Consider the following 17,379-nt stretch of genomic DNA (forward strand, 5'->3'; position numbering starts at 1 on the left):
TTAAGCAGCAGGGATTCTGTCACTTCCTTTCTAAGGCCTGGTGATCTCAGACCCTTGTCCTCTCAATCAAGGCCAGCAGCACCTGGGAGGCCCCTGCCGCTTCCTTACAGCCACCTTGGCCTGGGCCCTGGATCACTGCCTTGCGGCTGTCTGAATCACATCCCCATCTTTGTTTTTCATCCTTGATGTTTCCCAATAAATAACATTGTTTTCCAGCACCCACAAAGCACAAAGCAGCATCCTGTCTTTTTTTTTTTTTTTTTTGCCCTTAAGCCTGTTGCTTTCCTCCTTAATGTTATTTCTTGATTGCCTTCATTTTCTTTGGATGCTTCTATTTATTTTGTGTTCATTAAGCTGAAAATAGGTTTACAAGCTTCTCTTGTTTATTCCCGGGATGAGATTCCAAGTTATAGATTATTCATATCCCTTTGCTTTTTCTGCAGTGTTGAGGCACTTAACAGCTCATGGAATTTCCTAATGACAAGAGAAGTAATGTCTCTATAAAACCTGACAGATGACATAGCTAGTCCATAGAGAAAATAACATACTAGACTTAAGAGTTGAGAAGGCTAGATTTTACCCTGGTTTGAATTTCCATTCACAAACAATGGGTCTTTGGACAAGTTATTTTTACCTTCTCCTACCTCAGTTTTATCATTTGAAAAATGGAAATCTCTAGAGGTTGTTGGGAGATGATGTATTCTTGGTACTGATTAGATATAATAAATACCAGCTAGTATTACTGTGGATATTGTGATCTTATTGAGCTTCACAGTATAGTAATTTTTTTGAGGTTCAGTTCAGTTCAGTCGCTCAGTCATGTCCGACTCTTTGCGACCCCATGAATTGCAGCACGCCAGGCCTCTCTGTCCATCACCAACTCCTGGAGTCTACCCAAACCCATGTCCATCAAGTCGGTGATGCCATCCAACCATCTCATCCTCTGTCGTCCCCTCCTCCTCCCGCCCCCAATCCTACCCAGCATCAGGGTCTTTTCCAATGAGTCAACCCTTCACATGAGGTGGCCAAAGTATTGGAGTTTCAGCTTCAACATCAGACCTTCCAATGAACACCCAGGATTGATCTCTTTTAGGATGGATTGATTGGATCTCCTTGCAGTCCAAGGGACTCTCAAGTAAGCAGGGTGACAATATACAGCCTTGACGTACTCCTTTTCCTATTTGGAACTAGTCTGTTGTTCCATATCCAGTTCGAACTGTTGCTTCCTGACCTGCATACAGGTTTCTCAAGAGACAGGTCAGATGGTCTGGTATTCCCATCTCTTTCAGAATTTTCCACAGTTTATTGTGATCCACACAGTCAAGATCAGGTCATTTTCTTTATTTTCATTAATGCATCTATTCCTTTCCCTTTGCTTAGAAAAAAGAGGGAGAGAGATAGAGAGGTAGAGAGTTAAGGCTCAAACATTTCTATCATATAGATGTAGCATGAAGGCTTGATGAGTTTGAGATTTATCTAAAATCCTTTCCTCGAGGAAGAGTTGAGATCTAAGTGGAGGACTCCTTTCTATATCCTTATACTTCAGCTTAGTCTGGGTTCAGTACCACCTGAGAAGACCTAGGGATGGGCTGGGCTGTGTGTCTGGAGCTCCTCCTTCAGTCCGCTTTCACTGTCCTTGATTTAGAACCATGTCCAGGCCTCCTGAGAGCAGGCAGTAGGCCAGGTGGCAGTGTGGTGCCATGGGCAGACCTACCCGCTTTACTGCAGAGCCTTCTCGGCTCTGCTATGAAAGCTCTCTGCCCCTTAGCTTTCTCCCCCTGTTATGGGAGCTGTGCCACGAGATGATCTTGAGGAGCAGGACTCAGAAAGGACACACTGTAGGTGCCTACCCAATGTTGGTTCCTTTCCTGATTTAGAATGTGTCTTGGAGTTGTGCAATGGAAAGCTCCTGCTAAAGGAATTTCAGGCAGCAGCACTCAGGGTGTAGAGGCATTTTTGTGGGCAGTGGTAGCCTTGAAGCACCCCGAACCAGTGCTGCCCTGCCAAGAAAGGCTGGTCTGGTAGAGTTGGGACTTGATCTCAGCCAGTGTGTCTCACCTCCAGGTCGGCCTGAGAGTGACATGGTTTTGTCAGAATACACATTCTGGGCTCTAAACCAGACCTACTGTCCAGACACATACCTTTTGGAAAAGCTTCCTAGGTGCTCCTGATGCCGACCTGGCTTTGAGCCACAGCTTGAGACAAACTGGAGTGACTCTTTATCCTCCCAGTTCTCACAGCAGCCCTACGAGTTCTGTGCTGTTACTATGTCCTTCTGGCATGACGTGTCCATGGTCACACGGTGAGGCTGGGACGGAGCCAGGTTTTGAGCCCTGGCCACCTGGCCTTGGAGTCAGTGCCCTTGTCCCTCTTCCTCCAGATAGAATTGCCTTGGGAATGGGCTTCAGAGCATATAGCTCTTATCGAAGGGCTGGGGAAATTTGGTCAGAACCAGCCGTTTCCTTCTTTACTGACACTTTGATTTCTTGATATGTCCTGGCTGGCTTCAGGTTTCAAGAGGACTCATACACTGGAGCCCTTGTGTGTCCTGGTAGGTAGGGATGAGGGCAGCAGAACATGTTTACAAGCCCACCCCGCGTATTTGTTCCTTCCACTCTGCCACTTGTTATTCAATAAGGGTTAGCTTGCTCCAGGGGTGAAAATTTTGGCGGTCATTGCTTTGGCTTCTTTCACTATAGCTAAAATGCTCTCCTAAGCGCCCTTTGAAGATGCCAGGTCCTTTGAGAAAGCCTGAGGAGAAGCCTGTACTTCTCCTGTACTTGGGGAAAGCAGAACATAGTTCCCAAGGGCCTGCAGTCTCTCGGCTTTAACAAGCCTGGTGTTGGATGGTTGTTCGAGAAGGGCTTTCGTGTGGGAGCTCTTTCAGTCTGGAACTGAGTGCTTGATAGTTTGGAGAATACTCCCTTAAGACTGACCTGCCCAGACAGAAAATTGTGGAGCCCTCAGACAAATGCAGCAGGTGTGAAAGAACAATAGAAACAGGCACTTGCTGTGTGCCAGGAATGGTCATTTAGGACACTGGTCCTCACCCAGTGCTATCCAGGAGGTAGATGTTACGTGTATGCTCGGTTGTATCTGACTCTTTGCAACCCCTGTGGACTGTAGGCTGCCAGGCTCCTCTGTGCATGGGATTCTCCAGGCAAGAATACTGGATTGAGTTGCCATTTCCTTCTCCAGGGGATCTTCCCAAGCCAGGGATCAAACCCGCGTCTCCTGTGTCGGCAGGCAGATTCTTTAACACTGCACCTCCTGGGAAGCCCAGATGTTATGTCCCCCATTTTATAGAGGAGTGATCAGACTCAGAAAGTTAAATGATGAACCAGTCTCCAGGTCACACAGATAATGAGTGATGCAGTCAGGACTGGAACCCATTTCTCTCAAGACTCCAAAGCCTGTGAACTTTCCTAAAACTGTGCACTCAGCTTCACAGTGGACATTAACCTGCAGATGAAAGTTTTCTTTCCTAATATAACATCAGGATTTGCTTTTGGATAAAGTGAACAAAATTAACACTGCTAAATGTTATCGTGAAATGAAAAGAGGAAAAAGGAATGAATGAATGGGTGGATGGATGGGTGAAGCTGGACAGGTGATGGATTTAGACAGCACAGGGATATTCAGTGTCCTCAGGAGCTCTGGTAATTTCCTTCAGAACAGTGTCTTTTGGGGATTTCTTTCCCCCCTTTTGTAAAATTACATAGAATCTGGATGAAGAAGCATTTGTATTCTTAGCTACGTTTAATTCCTGACTTACTCTTGAATTTTCCTCAATTAATTGTATTCCTGTTACTCCCCTTTTGTCTTCTCCCACTTGTCCTTTCTAATAGATTTTACTTGCCAGTATTACTTGGTTTAAAGTGGATAGTGTATATAGTTTTTTTTTTTTTTTTTTTGGCTGTATCACACAACATGCAGGATCTTAGTTCCCCAACCAGGAATCAAACCTGCACCCCTGCATTGGAAGCATGGAGTCTTAACCATTGGACTACCAGGGAATTCTCATAATGTGTGTAATTTTAATAGTTCAGATTTCTCTGAAAAAGCCTGAGAAGAATTAAGAGAGCCGCATCTATCAGTGTATGAGCTATGAAAATATAGGATAAGCTTTCCATCAAATGTTATTTTTATAATAATACTTATGATTCCATTTCCACGTCAGCCATTACAGATGCCCTGAGGAAACAAACAGGGGGAAAATTAGATATGATTATATTAATTATGATTTCACTTCTGTGGTTAAATAGATTTCCAGCTAGAGCTGAAGTTGCTTCTTAATTAAACAAATATTTCCTGGGGGTCTGAAATCTGCCAAACCCTATACTGGTCTGTGATTTCACCTATTCTTTGGGTAATAGCACCACTTATGCTTTGAGTTGGTTTTTTAAGTTCTTAGCAGCCACTCTCAACATAACTGATTAGGTCAGAGTTTAGGAATGTTACTCCATGAAAGCCTATTTCCCACATGCTTGAAGGGTAACACCATGTCTGTGTGTGTGTCTGGCTGTGTAGTATGTTTTTGTGTTCTCTCTCACTCTTCTTCCTTTCTCCTCCTCCTTTTCTTTGTCTTACTTTCTTGACTAAGTAGAAGTACTACCAACATTAGTGTTTTTTTTTTTTTAATTAGTTTATGTTCTGTTTTTTAACTTTACAACATTGTATTTGTTTTGCCATACATTGACATGAATCCACCATGGGTGTACATGTTTTCCCCTTCCAGAGCCCCCCTTCCACCTCCCTCCCCATCCCATCCCTCCGGGTCATCCCGGTGCACCAGCCCTGAGCACCCTGTATCATGCATTGAACCTGGACTGGCGATTCATTTCACATATGATAATTTACATGCTTCCATGCCATTCTCCCATATCATCCCACCCTTGCCCTCTCCCATAGAGTCCATAGTACTGTTCTATTTATCTGTGTCTCTTTTGATGTCTCACATACAGGGTTATCTTTACCGATTGACTAAATACCATATATATGTGTTAGTATACTGTATTGGTGTTTTTCTTTCTGGCTTACTTCACTCTGTATAATAGGCTCCAGTTTCATCCACCTCATTAGAACTGATTCGAATGTATTCTTTTTAATGGCTGAGTAATATTCCATTGTGTATATGTACCACAGCTTCCTTATCCATTCATGTGCTGATGGGCATCTAGGCTGCTTCCATGTCCTGGCTATTATAAACAGTGCTGCGATGAACATTGGGGTACACGTGTCTCTTTCAAGTCTGGTTTCCTCAGTGTGTATGCCCAGCAGTGGGATTGCTGGGTCATATGGCAGTTCTATTTCCAGTTTTTTGAGGAATCTCCACAACATTAGTTTTAATTAAAAAAAAAAAAAATTGAATAGATCAGTGTTTCCCTTTCAGACCATCAGCAATATAATACTTCTTGTTTAGAATGCATGTTCTTCTGCCCCACCCCAGATCTGAACTTGAGAACTGCTGAATTAGAGTTTCATGTGATCACTGATATTTTTAAAATATCAGTATAATGTTGCATTTTTCTCTTCGAATAAAAAGGTAATCTCACCCCCCCACCACCACCAAGTTAATATACTCTGATTAAAAATAAGAAACGAAAGCAGCCGCTTTTAAATAAGAATCCTGGAATTAGAATTCAGAATTCGAGCAACTTTCATTAGAACTTTGTTGAAATATGAGCTATTTCATACACTGTTAATGTCCTTGAATTATTACTAGTAAAATATCAAATTACTTGACTTAAAAAAAAGTTTAATGATGACCAGAGGCATCAATGTGAAGTTCTAGTTCAAACTACTTATGATTTAAAATGAATCAGATGACGGATGCACAGACTTGGATCTTGGTGGCAAGACTGGATAGAACCAGGTTCTGGTCACTGCCCGTCAGCTGTGTGTCCCTGGGTAAGCCTTTCACCATTCTGGACTCTGGTGTGCTCCTCTGTCCGATAACGGATTGCTGTGACCTCCTTGTTCTGACTGAGTCAAGCTCTGTGAGAAGAGAAATACAAGGTGTTGACACATGCGCCAGTATGTTGGGGAGAGGGAGTGTTTTTCTCAGTAGGGGGACTTTTAAAGTGAAATATTTGGAGATTGAAGGAACTACAGTCCATCAATCCATAAAGAATATAGAAGTTAAAAAGGAATGAGTGGGAGTTTCTTGTTCTCATTCAGAACAACAGTGCTGTACTCAGCCCAATTCCCGGTTATCGAAACCCAACCGGGAAAGGGACTTCCTTGAGGCGAGGACTAGCCTCTGTTTGACACAGTGCATTTGACACATTTGCTTTACTGTTGCCAGGTACGTTTGTGCCATTTTATACAGTCCAGTATAAAATGGGTGGTGGTAGGAAGTGGACTGAGCAGTGTGTTTGCATATTAGAAGCATATTTCTTATCTGTTAGAAACTGCCGCTGTTGGAGGAAAGAAACCAAGCGTGCTGCCTTAAAAGATTCATCAGTATTGAGCTGTTTCAAACAGCTGGAGACTTAGGGGAAGAAATTGTAGTTTAGTAAATGATTTCTTGCTCATGCTGTTGTATTCCACTCCTCTATTCATTTATGGAGAGAATGATGAATATATCAAAGGTGGTGAAGTGTATAAAGACCAGTGTTCCTTAAATCTCAGTAATTTATGGACCTCTTCATTTAAAAGAAAAAATCACTCACAAATTCCCAGTACTGACATAAATATTTTTATTATGAAGTAGCTTAAATATGCCTGAACATAAAACTAGGTATAAACTCCTTATGCTTCCAGCTCTTATATAACTATAAAACAATGACATATTTATAAATTTAAGCAAAATCAATAACATTCAAATTAACATTAATTTATCATGGCGGATAATTTTTTTGACTAACATTAAACCTCTCATTGGTAATGTGATCATGGTACTGTCAGCCAAAGTCCCAGTTCATTTCTCCTTCCACTTCCCTGAATTCAGACCTTCCCTCATATAAAGCACCTTAATATGGATGGAATGTATGGTTTTGGTTTTAATTTAGCTTCACTAAATTTGTTTCCTTGTCCTTCATGATTAAATTTATGCTACTAGGTGCTCTGATGATTAGAAACATAAAAGCAGACCCATTTTTGATCAAGCCAGAAGTTGGGACTTGGTGCCTCATTTTATTGGGCTAGTGGAGGAAAGACTGGGGTCACTGGTCCCTGCTATACTGACTTTCAGATCTGCGTGAGAGAGAATGATGTCATTCAGCAAAGTGTGGAAATGAAGGAAAAGTGGGCTTTGAGAGAAGATGATCAGTTTGAGGCTTAGGTTTCTAGCAGTGTGGCTAGAAATCACATCTCCCGACTAAAGCATTGTAATCTGGATAAAACATTTTTAATGTACTTTTGGGATCATGGAAACTAAGACAACTCCAGAGTCTCAACCAACCACCAATTAGTAAGGTAAAACCCAAGCTGGGAGCTTTCTGTGTAAACAAACACAAAAGGCAGTTGCCTTCACCATCGGGGTTGAAGACTAAGCCTTCGGTGAGTGGTAATGTTAGAAGAGCCTGTATCCCATTAGGACCTGTAAAAGAATCTAAAGTGGCCCAGGTAGATAGTGCCTATGGGCTTTTGGCAGAACCAAATAAAAATCTTTCTGGAGGAAGACATCCCTACTTTAGACCTTAGGATTCTCCTGACCAGTATCAACCAAATAAGAGTTCAGGATCAAAGATAGCTAACTCTTCTAGAAAACAAACTGCCAGGGGCCAGAGTCATCAGAAACAAGAATAGACTTTAACCTGAAGCCTTTAGATATTGAAATTATCTGGTACAGAATATAAAATAACCATTTTGAAATACTTTAAGGAATAAAATATAATTACCAATAAGTGCAAAGAGCGTGAGATAAAAATTGACTAGGTTTGGAGAAGTGGGAGTGGGAGAAGGATAAATTGGGAGTATGAAATGCACACTAATGTATATAAAATAAACAATAAGGATTTACTGTATAACACAGCTAACTATATTCAGTATCATGTAAAAACAATTATGGAAAGGAACTGAAAAACAGAATATATGTGTATATGTATAACTCAATCACTTTGCTGTATATCAGAAACTAGCACAATATTGTAAATCAACTATACTTCAATTTAAAAAAAATGATCAGGCATATTATTCAGCCATAAAAATGAAGGAAATTCTTCCATTTACAGCAACATGAAGACATTATGCTAAGGGAATAAATCAAAGAAAGAGCTCACTTATATGTGGAATCTAAAAAGAAAAAAAAAAAGCCAACAAACGCCAAACCCTTAGAAACAAATTAATTGTCAGAGGTCGGATGGAGGAAGTGGGTGAAGGTGGTTAAGATACCAATTCCAATGACAAAAAACATAAATTCTAGGTAGATAATGTATAGCATGGTGAGTATAATTAACCAAACTATGTATTTGAAAGTTGATATGAAAGTACATCTTCAAAGTTCTCATTTTGAGGAAAAAATCTGTAACAATGTGAGGTAATTGATGTTAATGAAACTGATTATGGTGGTCATTTTGGAATATACACATATATCAAATATTGTTGTATACCTTAAATTAATACAATGTTTGTCAGTTATATCTCAGTGTGGTGGTGGAGAGGGGTGTGTACAAAGAGCAATATACATGTAGGTGTTCTGTTTTTGTTGAAAAAATTTTGACCAGGCAGATTTGGGAAAAAAGGAATAAGAACAAAATGTAAGGGAAAACATTATAACTGTTAAAAACTCAATAAATTAGATTAGGAACAAATAGAGAAGCAATTAATGAACTAGAAAAAAGATGTGAAGATATTAACCAGAATGTAACTTAGAAATAAGAAGAAAAACATAAAGGTGTAGTTGAAGGATATAAAAGCCACGATGAGATCAGTTCAGATTTGCAGAGAGATAACAGACAAAATAGAAGGAAGTAATATTTGAAAATCTAGGGTACAAATAATTTCCAGAGAGAGTTCATGAAGTACATAAATGACCAGTGTTCCTTATATCCAAGTAATTTCTAGACTGATAAGGGAAACACAGCATATACCAATAAGGATAAATAAATAGAAATTCATATATAGACATAAGGAAACTTAAATATGCCAAAATAAGGAAGGTGATCTTAAGAATACCCAGATAGGAAAGATAGATTGTTTATCAAGGGAATAATAGACTGACAGCTGACTTCTCAACAGCAGTATGGATGCTGGAAAAATATTTCAGAATGCTAAAAGAAAATCCTATTGATTGTATGTCAGCAAAACTGTCATTCAAGAAAAAGGCAAAATATACTTTGCAAAAAATTAAAACTTACTGTGGCAGATTTTACTAAGAAACTTAAAGGATGTACTTCATGAAGAAGAAAGTGATTCCAGAAGGAAAGTCTGAGATGCAAAAAGGAATGATAAGGAAATTGGTAAACATGTAGATACATCTCATTAAAATTAAATAAAAATAAAAATTCAGTGCCTTGGTCATACTAGTCACATTTCAAGGCACATGTGGCTAGTGACTACTGTATTGGATAACACAAATATGACACATTTCCATCATCAAAGAAAGTTCTCTTGGACAAGTCTCTGGGGTTCATAGACTTTAAGATGCCACTGTTATAAGAGCCACTGTTTTGGTGTGTGTATAAGATTTAAGAAAACATTGCCAAAAGTGTTTAAGATGCCATTTTTTGTGAGATACATATCACTGTTACCTCTGTGAAATTGGAAGAAATGTGCCTCTCTTGTAAGACACATATCACTGTTACCTCTGTGAAATTGGAAGAAATGTGCCTTCTTTTGTAAGACGCATATCACTGTTACTTCTGTGAAATTGGAAGAAATGTGCCTCTTAGAATGGATGCAGTAGGGAGCAAGAGCATAAGTGAACCAGGAGTTGTGATCCTAATGGGTTAGACAGAGAATAGTCAAGTGAGAGGTCTGACCTGGAGAGAATGTCTGGTGCATACTTGGCATAGAGTATGCCTCAATAAGTGTTTGATGAATGAATGGATGATTTTATTGGATGGGTGAATGGGAGTCATCAGACTATCCTGGTAGCTGGTTGAAGTCACCCAGAAAGTTTGTGTGAAGTTGTGAGGAGAGTCAGGAGAAGCCTTTGTGAACACCATTTTTAATACTCTAGTGGTCATATAGAAAGGAGCCCAAGAAAGAACATTCGGAAAGATGGGGAAGAACCAGAAAGAGCTCAGGCCACCTGAGAACAAAGGGTGAAGGGGTGAGATGCTGCGAGGACTCTGTTAAGATAAGGCATATGTATTCCTGAATAAGCATCAGCCTGTCCTATACGATAGGAGAAGCATTGAAAATCACAAATTTTCAATGTTATTATTTCTGCCAGAGCATCTGAGAAGGCTTTCTGAAGGAGGTAATATTTGGGCTGGGCCTCAAGGGACAAATAGCTGGCACATCAGAGTAGTAGGGTGAGGCAGTCTAGGCAGATGGAATAACACCAAAAAAAGCATGAAATTGTTGAGAAGATGTGAAACTCTTGGCAGTAATTCCTAATGAGCCCGACTTTGCTGTGTCCAGTTTTTTTCTAGGAAAAAGTCTAGTGTTGGTGAAGGAGCATATGTTCCTTAAGATCATAAGCATTCTTTTACTGATCTTAAGATGGAATGGAAGGTTATTAATAAAGTAACTACAGACCTAGCCAGGTACCTCCCTACTGCTCTGAATAGACCACGCTTTGTATATGATTTCCCCAGCACTCTCTCAGATTACACAGTTTAGTACTGAATTTGGGGATTTAAGTTCTGTGTTAATGCCTGTAGTATATTAATAAGATGATTAGTTATATGACAACCTTAGACTAGAGAGTGGGAAGCAGATTTAGTTTGCTAAAGTTCACCAGACCAGAGTGCTAAGAAAATACGGGGCAGATAGGACTTGGCCAAAAGGTTCTTGATTTAAAAGCTGTGTAACATCAGTCAAGTCATTTGACATCTTCATGCCTCAAATTTCCCCCATTTAAAAAAATAGGCATAATAATAGTTCCTACTTCAGGATGAAAGATTAGTGGAAAGCACTTAGCAAAAGAATTATCCATTAGTATAATAAAAACGTTCCAGAACTTTTTCAGCAAGGAAATACAGCAAGTCAGTGGTTCCCAGCTGTGCGACTGTTGTGAATCAGCATGGTTTGGGGCCAGTTAGAAAAGTGAAGATCCGTAGACATTTCTACAGACCTAGTACATCATCCACACACCAGGGCTTTGGACTTTGTATTTTTTGATAGGAACCCCCAAATTTAGGAACCCTTGCTCTTGGGCTGAGTAGCATTTTGGTGTTTTTTTTTTTTTTTTTTTTTAAACCTATTCTTTGCTATACTGTATTTTGAACATTGGCTCTTGGTATTTGTTGACCATGTGAACTCTTCAGGTTTTTAATCCTAGAGATCATTGTGTAACTTTTCACTCCTGTACCTTCCTTCCCTTTCTCTTTCTTCTCCTTTCCTCATCTGCCCCACCTCCATCCCGTTTTGAATGTTTAGACTGTTGGGTTAACTATCTTCTGGACAGCCTAGTTCTCATGCCCTCCCCTCCCCTTAAATAGATTTTTAAAGGAAACTTTTGTGAAGGCAGACGTTTGGCATGTTCAGTTTAGTTTCTAAAAAAAATAGAATTCAACTTTTTTTAATCCTTTAAAAATACGACTACAGGAAATGATTCTAAAATAACTGATATTTCCCTTGTTAAAACTGAGGTTGTGTTCGGATGGATTCCAGCATATGTTCATTTTCCTTGGGTGGGGGAGGGGGGAGGTATGGAGAGTGTTCTCCACTTCAAAAGACACAAATTGTAATCCCTCAGACCCAAGAGTGCCTTTCATATGGTGGCAGTTATTTGGTATGTTGTAAAATGTAGCCTGGAGATTTAAGAAATAAAATGTTTGCTGTATTTAGATCAATTAGAATATTCCTTTTAACTTTCGTGTGTGGCTATTTTGGTGGAAAAAGAAATCATTATATCGCAGCAGAAGCATCCTTGCTGCTTAAATCTGTTTAGTTCCTGTTTCTTAGGTTTCATGTGGATGAGGAGTATCAGCTAAATTAGGGCAGAAATTTTGTTCAGTGCTAGATCTCCAGTCCCTAGAATAGTGCCTGGCATGTTGTGAGTGTTGAGTAAAAATACTAAGAATGAACTAACAATTAACCTGAACTAAAAACTGCATCTGCTGCCACCTTTGCAAGCTCTTGAGAAACTTCCTCAAGAGCTTGTGAAGGTAACAATATGTCACGTTTTTCTGGTATTTGGATTAGAAGCTGCCTGCATGTCCCATAACTCCCTGTGCCTCTTACAGATTTTACTGCATCCTATCACTTAGGTCCTTGTAGGAAGGGGCTGGGTCTCCTGTTTGTGGTTGACTCTGCAGTGCTGTATCCAGCAGCTTTGTAGTTTCTTAGTAAATATTTGTTGAATTAATACACAGTACTTTAAAAACTTATGTAATACCTTTGTATTTGGTTTCGTTGGTTGAGAGTCCCATGAAACTGGCCAGTAGTATCATCCCAGTATTACAGATGATGAAACAAAATGTAAAGAGTGTATGTTAGTTATCCGAAAACCTCGGGTCATAAGTAGCAGAGTTGGGACCACAACCTCTACATCTGTTGATTTCTTCATCTCTTTTTCCCAGAACAGCTTTTGTTGTTGTTCAGTCACCAAGTCGTGTCCAACGCTGTCTGACCCCATGGACTGCAGCACACCAGGCTCTCTGTCCTTCAGTATCTCCCAGAATTTGCTCAAACTCATGACCATTAATCGATAATGCCATCCAACCATCTCATCCTCTGTCACCCCCTTCTCCTCCTGCCCTCAGTCTTTCACAGCATCAGTCTTTTCCAATGAGTCGGCTCTTTGCATCAGGTGGCCAAAGTATTGGAGCTTCAGTATCAGTCCTTCCAGTGAATATTCAGGGTTGATTTCCTTTAGGATTGATTGGTTTGATCTCCCTGCAGTCCAAGGGACTCTCAAGAGTCTTTTCCAACACTACAGTTCAAAAGCATCAATTCTTCCTCGCTCAGCCTTCTTTATGGTCCAATTCTCACATCCATACATGACTACTGGAAAAATCAAAGCTTTCACTAGATAGACCTTTATCATCAAAGTGATCTTCCTGCCTTTTAATACATTGTCTAGGTTGGTCATAGCTTTTCTTCCAAGGAGCAAGTGTCTTGTAATTTCATGGCTGCAGTCATTGTCCCCAGTGACTTTGGAGCCCAAGAAAATAAAATCTGCCATTGTTTCCATTTTTTTCCCCATCTATTTGCCACCTGGTGATGGGACTGGATGCTGTGATCTTAGTTTTTTGAATATTGAGTTTCAAGCCATGTCCTTCACTCTTTTCTTTCACCTTCATCAACAGGCTCTTTAGTTCCTCTTTCTGCCATTAGAGTGGTATCATCTGCATATCTGATGCTGTTGATATTTCTCCTGGCAGTCTTGATAACAACTTGTGGTTCATCCATCCCAGCATTTTCATGATGTACTCTTCATATAAGTTAAATAAGTAGGGTGACAATATTCAGACTTGTCGTTTGTACTCCTTTTCCAATTTTGAACCAATTTTGCTTCTGAAGAACAGTTTTTAGAACATTAGAAAGCATAAATCCCACCCCTTCCAAACTGTTGCAACCCTCTGTACTTGAGAGCATGATGGGATGTTACTACATGAAACCTTTTCAAAATTGTCATGTCTCCACAGACTTCATTGGGTGCCAGTTTTGCTTATTTATAATAGATTTCAGTTGCTGGTGATGTGACATTTAAAACACAGCCCTCATTATTTCAAATAACTTATACTCTCCTCTCCCAAGTGTTTTAAGATGTGAAGTTATCAATACTCTCAATCTAAGTTTTTAAAATAAAATTCCCCACACCACGAAAGGAATGTTCTCTGACATATTCTTGCCTGGTCCTCCTGATCATTTTGGGAGAGAAATTTCAGAAGTATTGAATTGGCTTGGCTAATATTTCTGGAATCAGGCTCAGGAAAAAATGCTGACCATACATTTAAGATTCTCAGATAGTGTTAGTATCTAGGGGCACATTTTGCCAAAGACATTGAGTGAAGGTAAAGAACCAAGTAGCATACAGTCAAGGTTCCCAGTAAGAAAGGATTTCAAAATCAATGAATCTGATCTAATTTCTGTTTAGTCTCTCATTGAGAAAGATAATTTTGTGATTTCAGCAAGATTGTGCCAAATTTGATTAGGAGGTCAGAATTCATTCTACCAGACTGCTAAATTTAAACTTACTGTCATTACCTTACAAATGACTTTTCAAGAGTTCCTAGAACAACACTCATTACCAAGCTTTGATTTCATTGTGAAATAGCAACAAGAATCTGATTCCTTTTGCCCTCTGTGGATATTAACCTTTAGCATCAGAGCAGAGGCACAGAAGGGAATGAATAAACTGTCAATATTGTCTTTCCTCCAGGGTCCAGCCATGGAAATAGATAGTGGGGAAGGAGCAGTTTGAGGTGGAAAAAATACGCATTTTTTCAGGTACCTGACTGTCAATATTGTCTTTCCTCCAGGGTCCAAATGGCAACCCACTCCAGTATTCTTGCCTGGAGAATCCCAGGGACAGAGGAACCTGGTGGGCTGCCGTCTATGGGGTCGCACAGAGTCGGACACGACTGACACGACTTAGCAGCAGCAGCAGCAGCAGCCAGCCATGGAAATAGATGGTGGGGAAGGAGCATTTTGGGGTGGAAAAAATACGCGTTTTTTCGGGCTCCTGACTCCTGCGATGAGGCGGGACGGGGCCATTGTGTTGGTCCCGGCGCTTACAAAGCCGGCTCACATCGTCCTTGGATGCAGCTTTTTTTAGCGGCTTCACAGTTCCTGCCTTTGTGGTCCTGCTGCACAGTAGGCACGGGGTGACGGGAGGGAACTCAATGAAGGCTTTTCAGGGAGCATTTCTGAGTTCGTCACTGCCATCTGTCCTCTCCTCTCCCTTACTCATCAGTCTGTTCACATCTGTGGGACTCATAGGTTTCTGACTGGTGTGGTGTGGATGCTATAGGTAAATGTTGAGAAAGAAGTGAAGAGGAGCAGTGTTCGTATAAGTCACTTAGAGGAAATGAGGAAAAGTCCTGCTTACCCCCATGCTTGTATCTGCCATAAGAGATGAAGCGTTAGGATTATTTTATTTTAGTTATTGGTGACCCTCTTCTTTCCTTTCCTTCCTGTTCCTTCCTTTCTTTCTTTTCAGTGTCTTATTAAAGTATAATGGATCTACAACACTGTTAGTCCTAGGTACACAACATAAAGATTTGCTGTTTCTGTACTTTACAAAATGATCCCCACTTTGTTTCTTAATTTTTGAAATCAGTAATATCTCTCCCCTAAAACTTGAGTCGTTTGGAAGGAGGAGGCTCAGACTTGATGTCTGATCATTTAGTAGATCGTTGACCTCCAACAGTGGGTTGAGCACGCGTCTCTTGTTTCACGCACAGGTGGCTCACAGGTGCCAGTGTTGTTTTCTCTTGTTGAAAACCTCTTGTCCTGCTTCAAGCAGTGGAGCCGTGCTGTCATCAGCAGGACAAGTACTAGGACCAGAAAGCTTTTGGCATGACAGGCGGTTTCTGTTCAAGGCGCCTGCTGCCCGCTCATACTGCAGCCATTGTTTCTCTTGCAGAATGGGCTATGGGCAGAGCCTCATCTAGTTTAGCCCAGCTTTGAGTCTCTGCTTTTCTTTTCCTGCATGCATTTCATTTTTGATGGAATACATTTCTTGTCTTGTTCTACTCGTTTTGCTAATATGAATTTAACCTGTGGTGGAGTATGTGCTGAGATGTTGTAGTGGTGGGTAGAGCACTTGGTCACAGTGCAGCCGCTGATCTGGACTTACCCCTGCCCCCCTAGCTGTGGGGCCTTGGAAGAGACATTTGACCTCTCTGGGCCACACTGTCCTCATTTGTAAACTGAGGACGTTGGCTTCTTAGAATGATGGACTGCCAGGTACCCCAGTGCTTTCACTAATGAAAGTGTTAGTTGCTCAGTCGTGTCCGACTCTTCGTGACCCTACGGACTGTAGCCCACCAGGCTCCTCTGACCATGGAATTCCCCAGGCAAGAATACTGGAGTGGGTTGCCATTCCCTTAAGATTCCACCATTGTGTTTTCTGTTTTCTGAGATGCCAGGAATATCAGAAATGGTGTGTGACAGTGTTTACTAAGGGCTCTGCTCCTGTGAAATCTTAAGTAACATCAGGACATTTTTTAATTAAGTGACAGTTGTATAGCATGGCTAGTGATAGAGAAATTTAGATGCATTATTTAAGGGAGAGGAATAGCTATGTTCTTGTTTCTTTGTGACAGGTTTGCAAAATGAGTAAAAATTTCTTGCTCCTAGAAAAGTAATTGTTCAGCTCTGGGGGTGTTATTGGACACTTGGGTTTTGAACTTCTAAATGAAGAATTACAGAGTTCAGATAAATGAAGTCTTTTTAATTTTAGCTCTTATTCTTTAGATAAGAGGAATCCCACAAATGAGGCTAATATATTGGTATTCCATTTCTGATTTGCATTCTCATACTGTTTAATAATAAAAACCTTATTTAAAAATATTCTAATTCTAAAAATGATACATATTAATTGTAGAAAACTTGGAAAAACACTAAGATGTAAACACAAATATGTCTAATTCCATGATCCCGAAATAGCCATTATTGTTCATGCTTTGAAATCTTTAGATTATATACACTCAATTTCTAGAACAAAACTGGGATTATACCACAGATACATAACTTGATATCTTGCTTTTTTCCTGCTGTGTTCCTTTTGAAATTATTTTTGCCACAGAGGTTTCAAATGAAGATGGAGATTAATGTAATATTATGCTTGGCACACTTGTGTCAGGGTCTGTGACTTACAGAAATAGAATTGTGGACCTAATGTTTGAAAAGAACATATGTTTCGTTCTCTCTTGAATCAATATTTGACGTATATTGATGCTGTCATAACTATTACTATAACTAACAAAGACTTTTTAATCTGTTCTTAATTGTTCACTAATTGCTTTTATAAGATTCCCTCATTTTTCTGTTTCTAAGTTCAGTGAGCCTGAGTTATTTTAGCAGTTTTTCTGGATGCCTTGATTCTTCAAGCTGAAGCATAGTAGCTAGTGTGGGCCAGGCTACAGGTTTGGCCTGAAGTAGGATAGTTAAGTGATTCCTTTTGCCTGAACATATTATGCATTTGATAATATTTATGATTCACTTGAATACTGGTTTTCATACATCATTTTCCTCTATTAGGGAATGAAAGATGATTAGTTTCTCCTTTGGGTTGTTTAGCTTGTGAACTTTTCTGCTACACTATTCACTTTGCATTGAAAATACATTCTAAATCCTGAACCACACTGGAAT

At 40.1% G+C, this 17,379-nt stretch overlaps 1 protein-coding gene across 21 annotated transcripts in view; it reads left to right on the forward strand.

Annotated features, from left to right (window-relative positions):
* Nucleotides 1-17,379, forward strand: part of APBB2 (amyloid beta precursor protein binding family B member 2) — a 368,065-nt gene that overhangs the window by 56,145 nt on the left and 294,541 nt on the right. The gene's annotated exons all lie outside the window — the stretch shown is intronic.

Source organism: Giraffa tippelskirchi, chromosome 1 (genome assembly GCF_054371585.1).
Source record: "Giraffa tippelskirchi isolate mGirTip1 chromosome 1, T2T-mGirTip1v1.2.pri, whole genome shotgun sequence".
Taxonomy (NCBI): domain Eukaryota; kingdom Metazoa; phylum Chordata; class Mammalia; order Artiodactyla; family Giraffidae; genus Giraffa; species Giraffa tippelskirchi.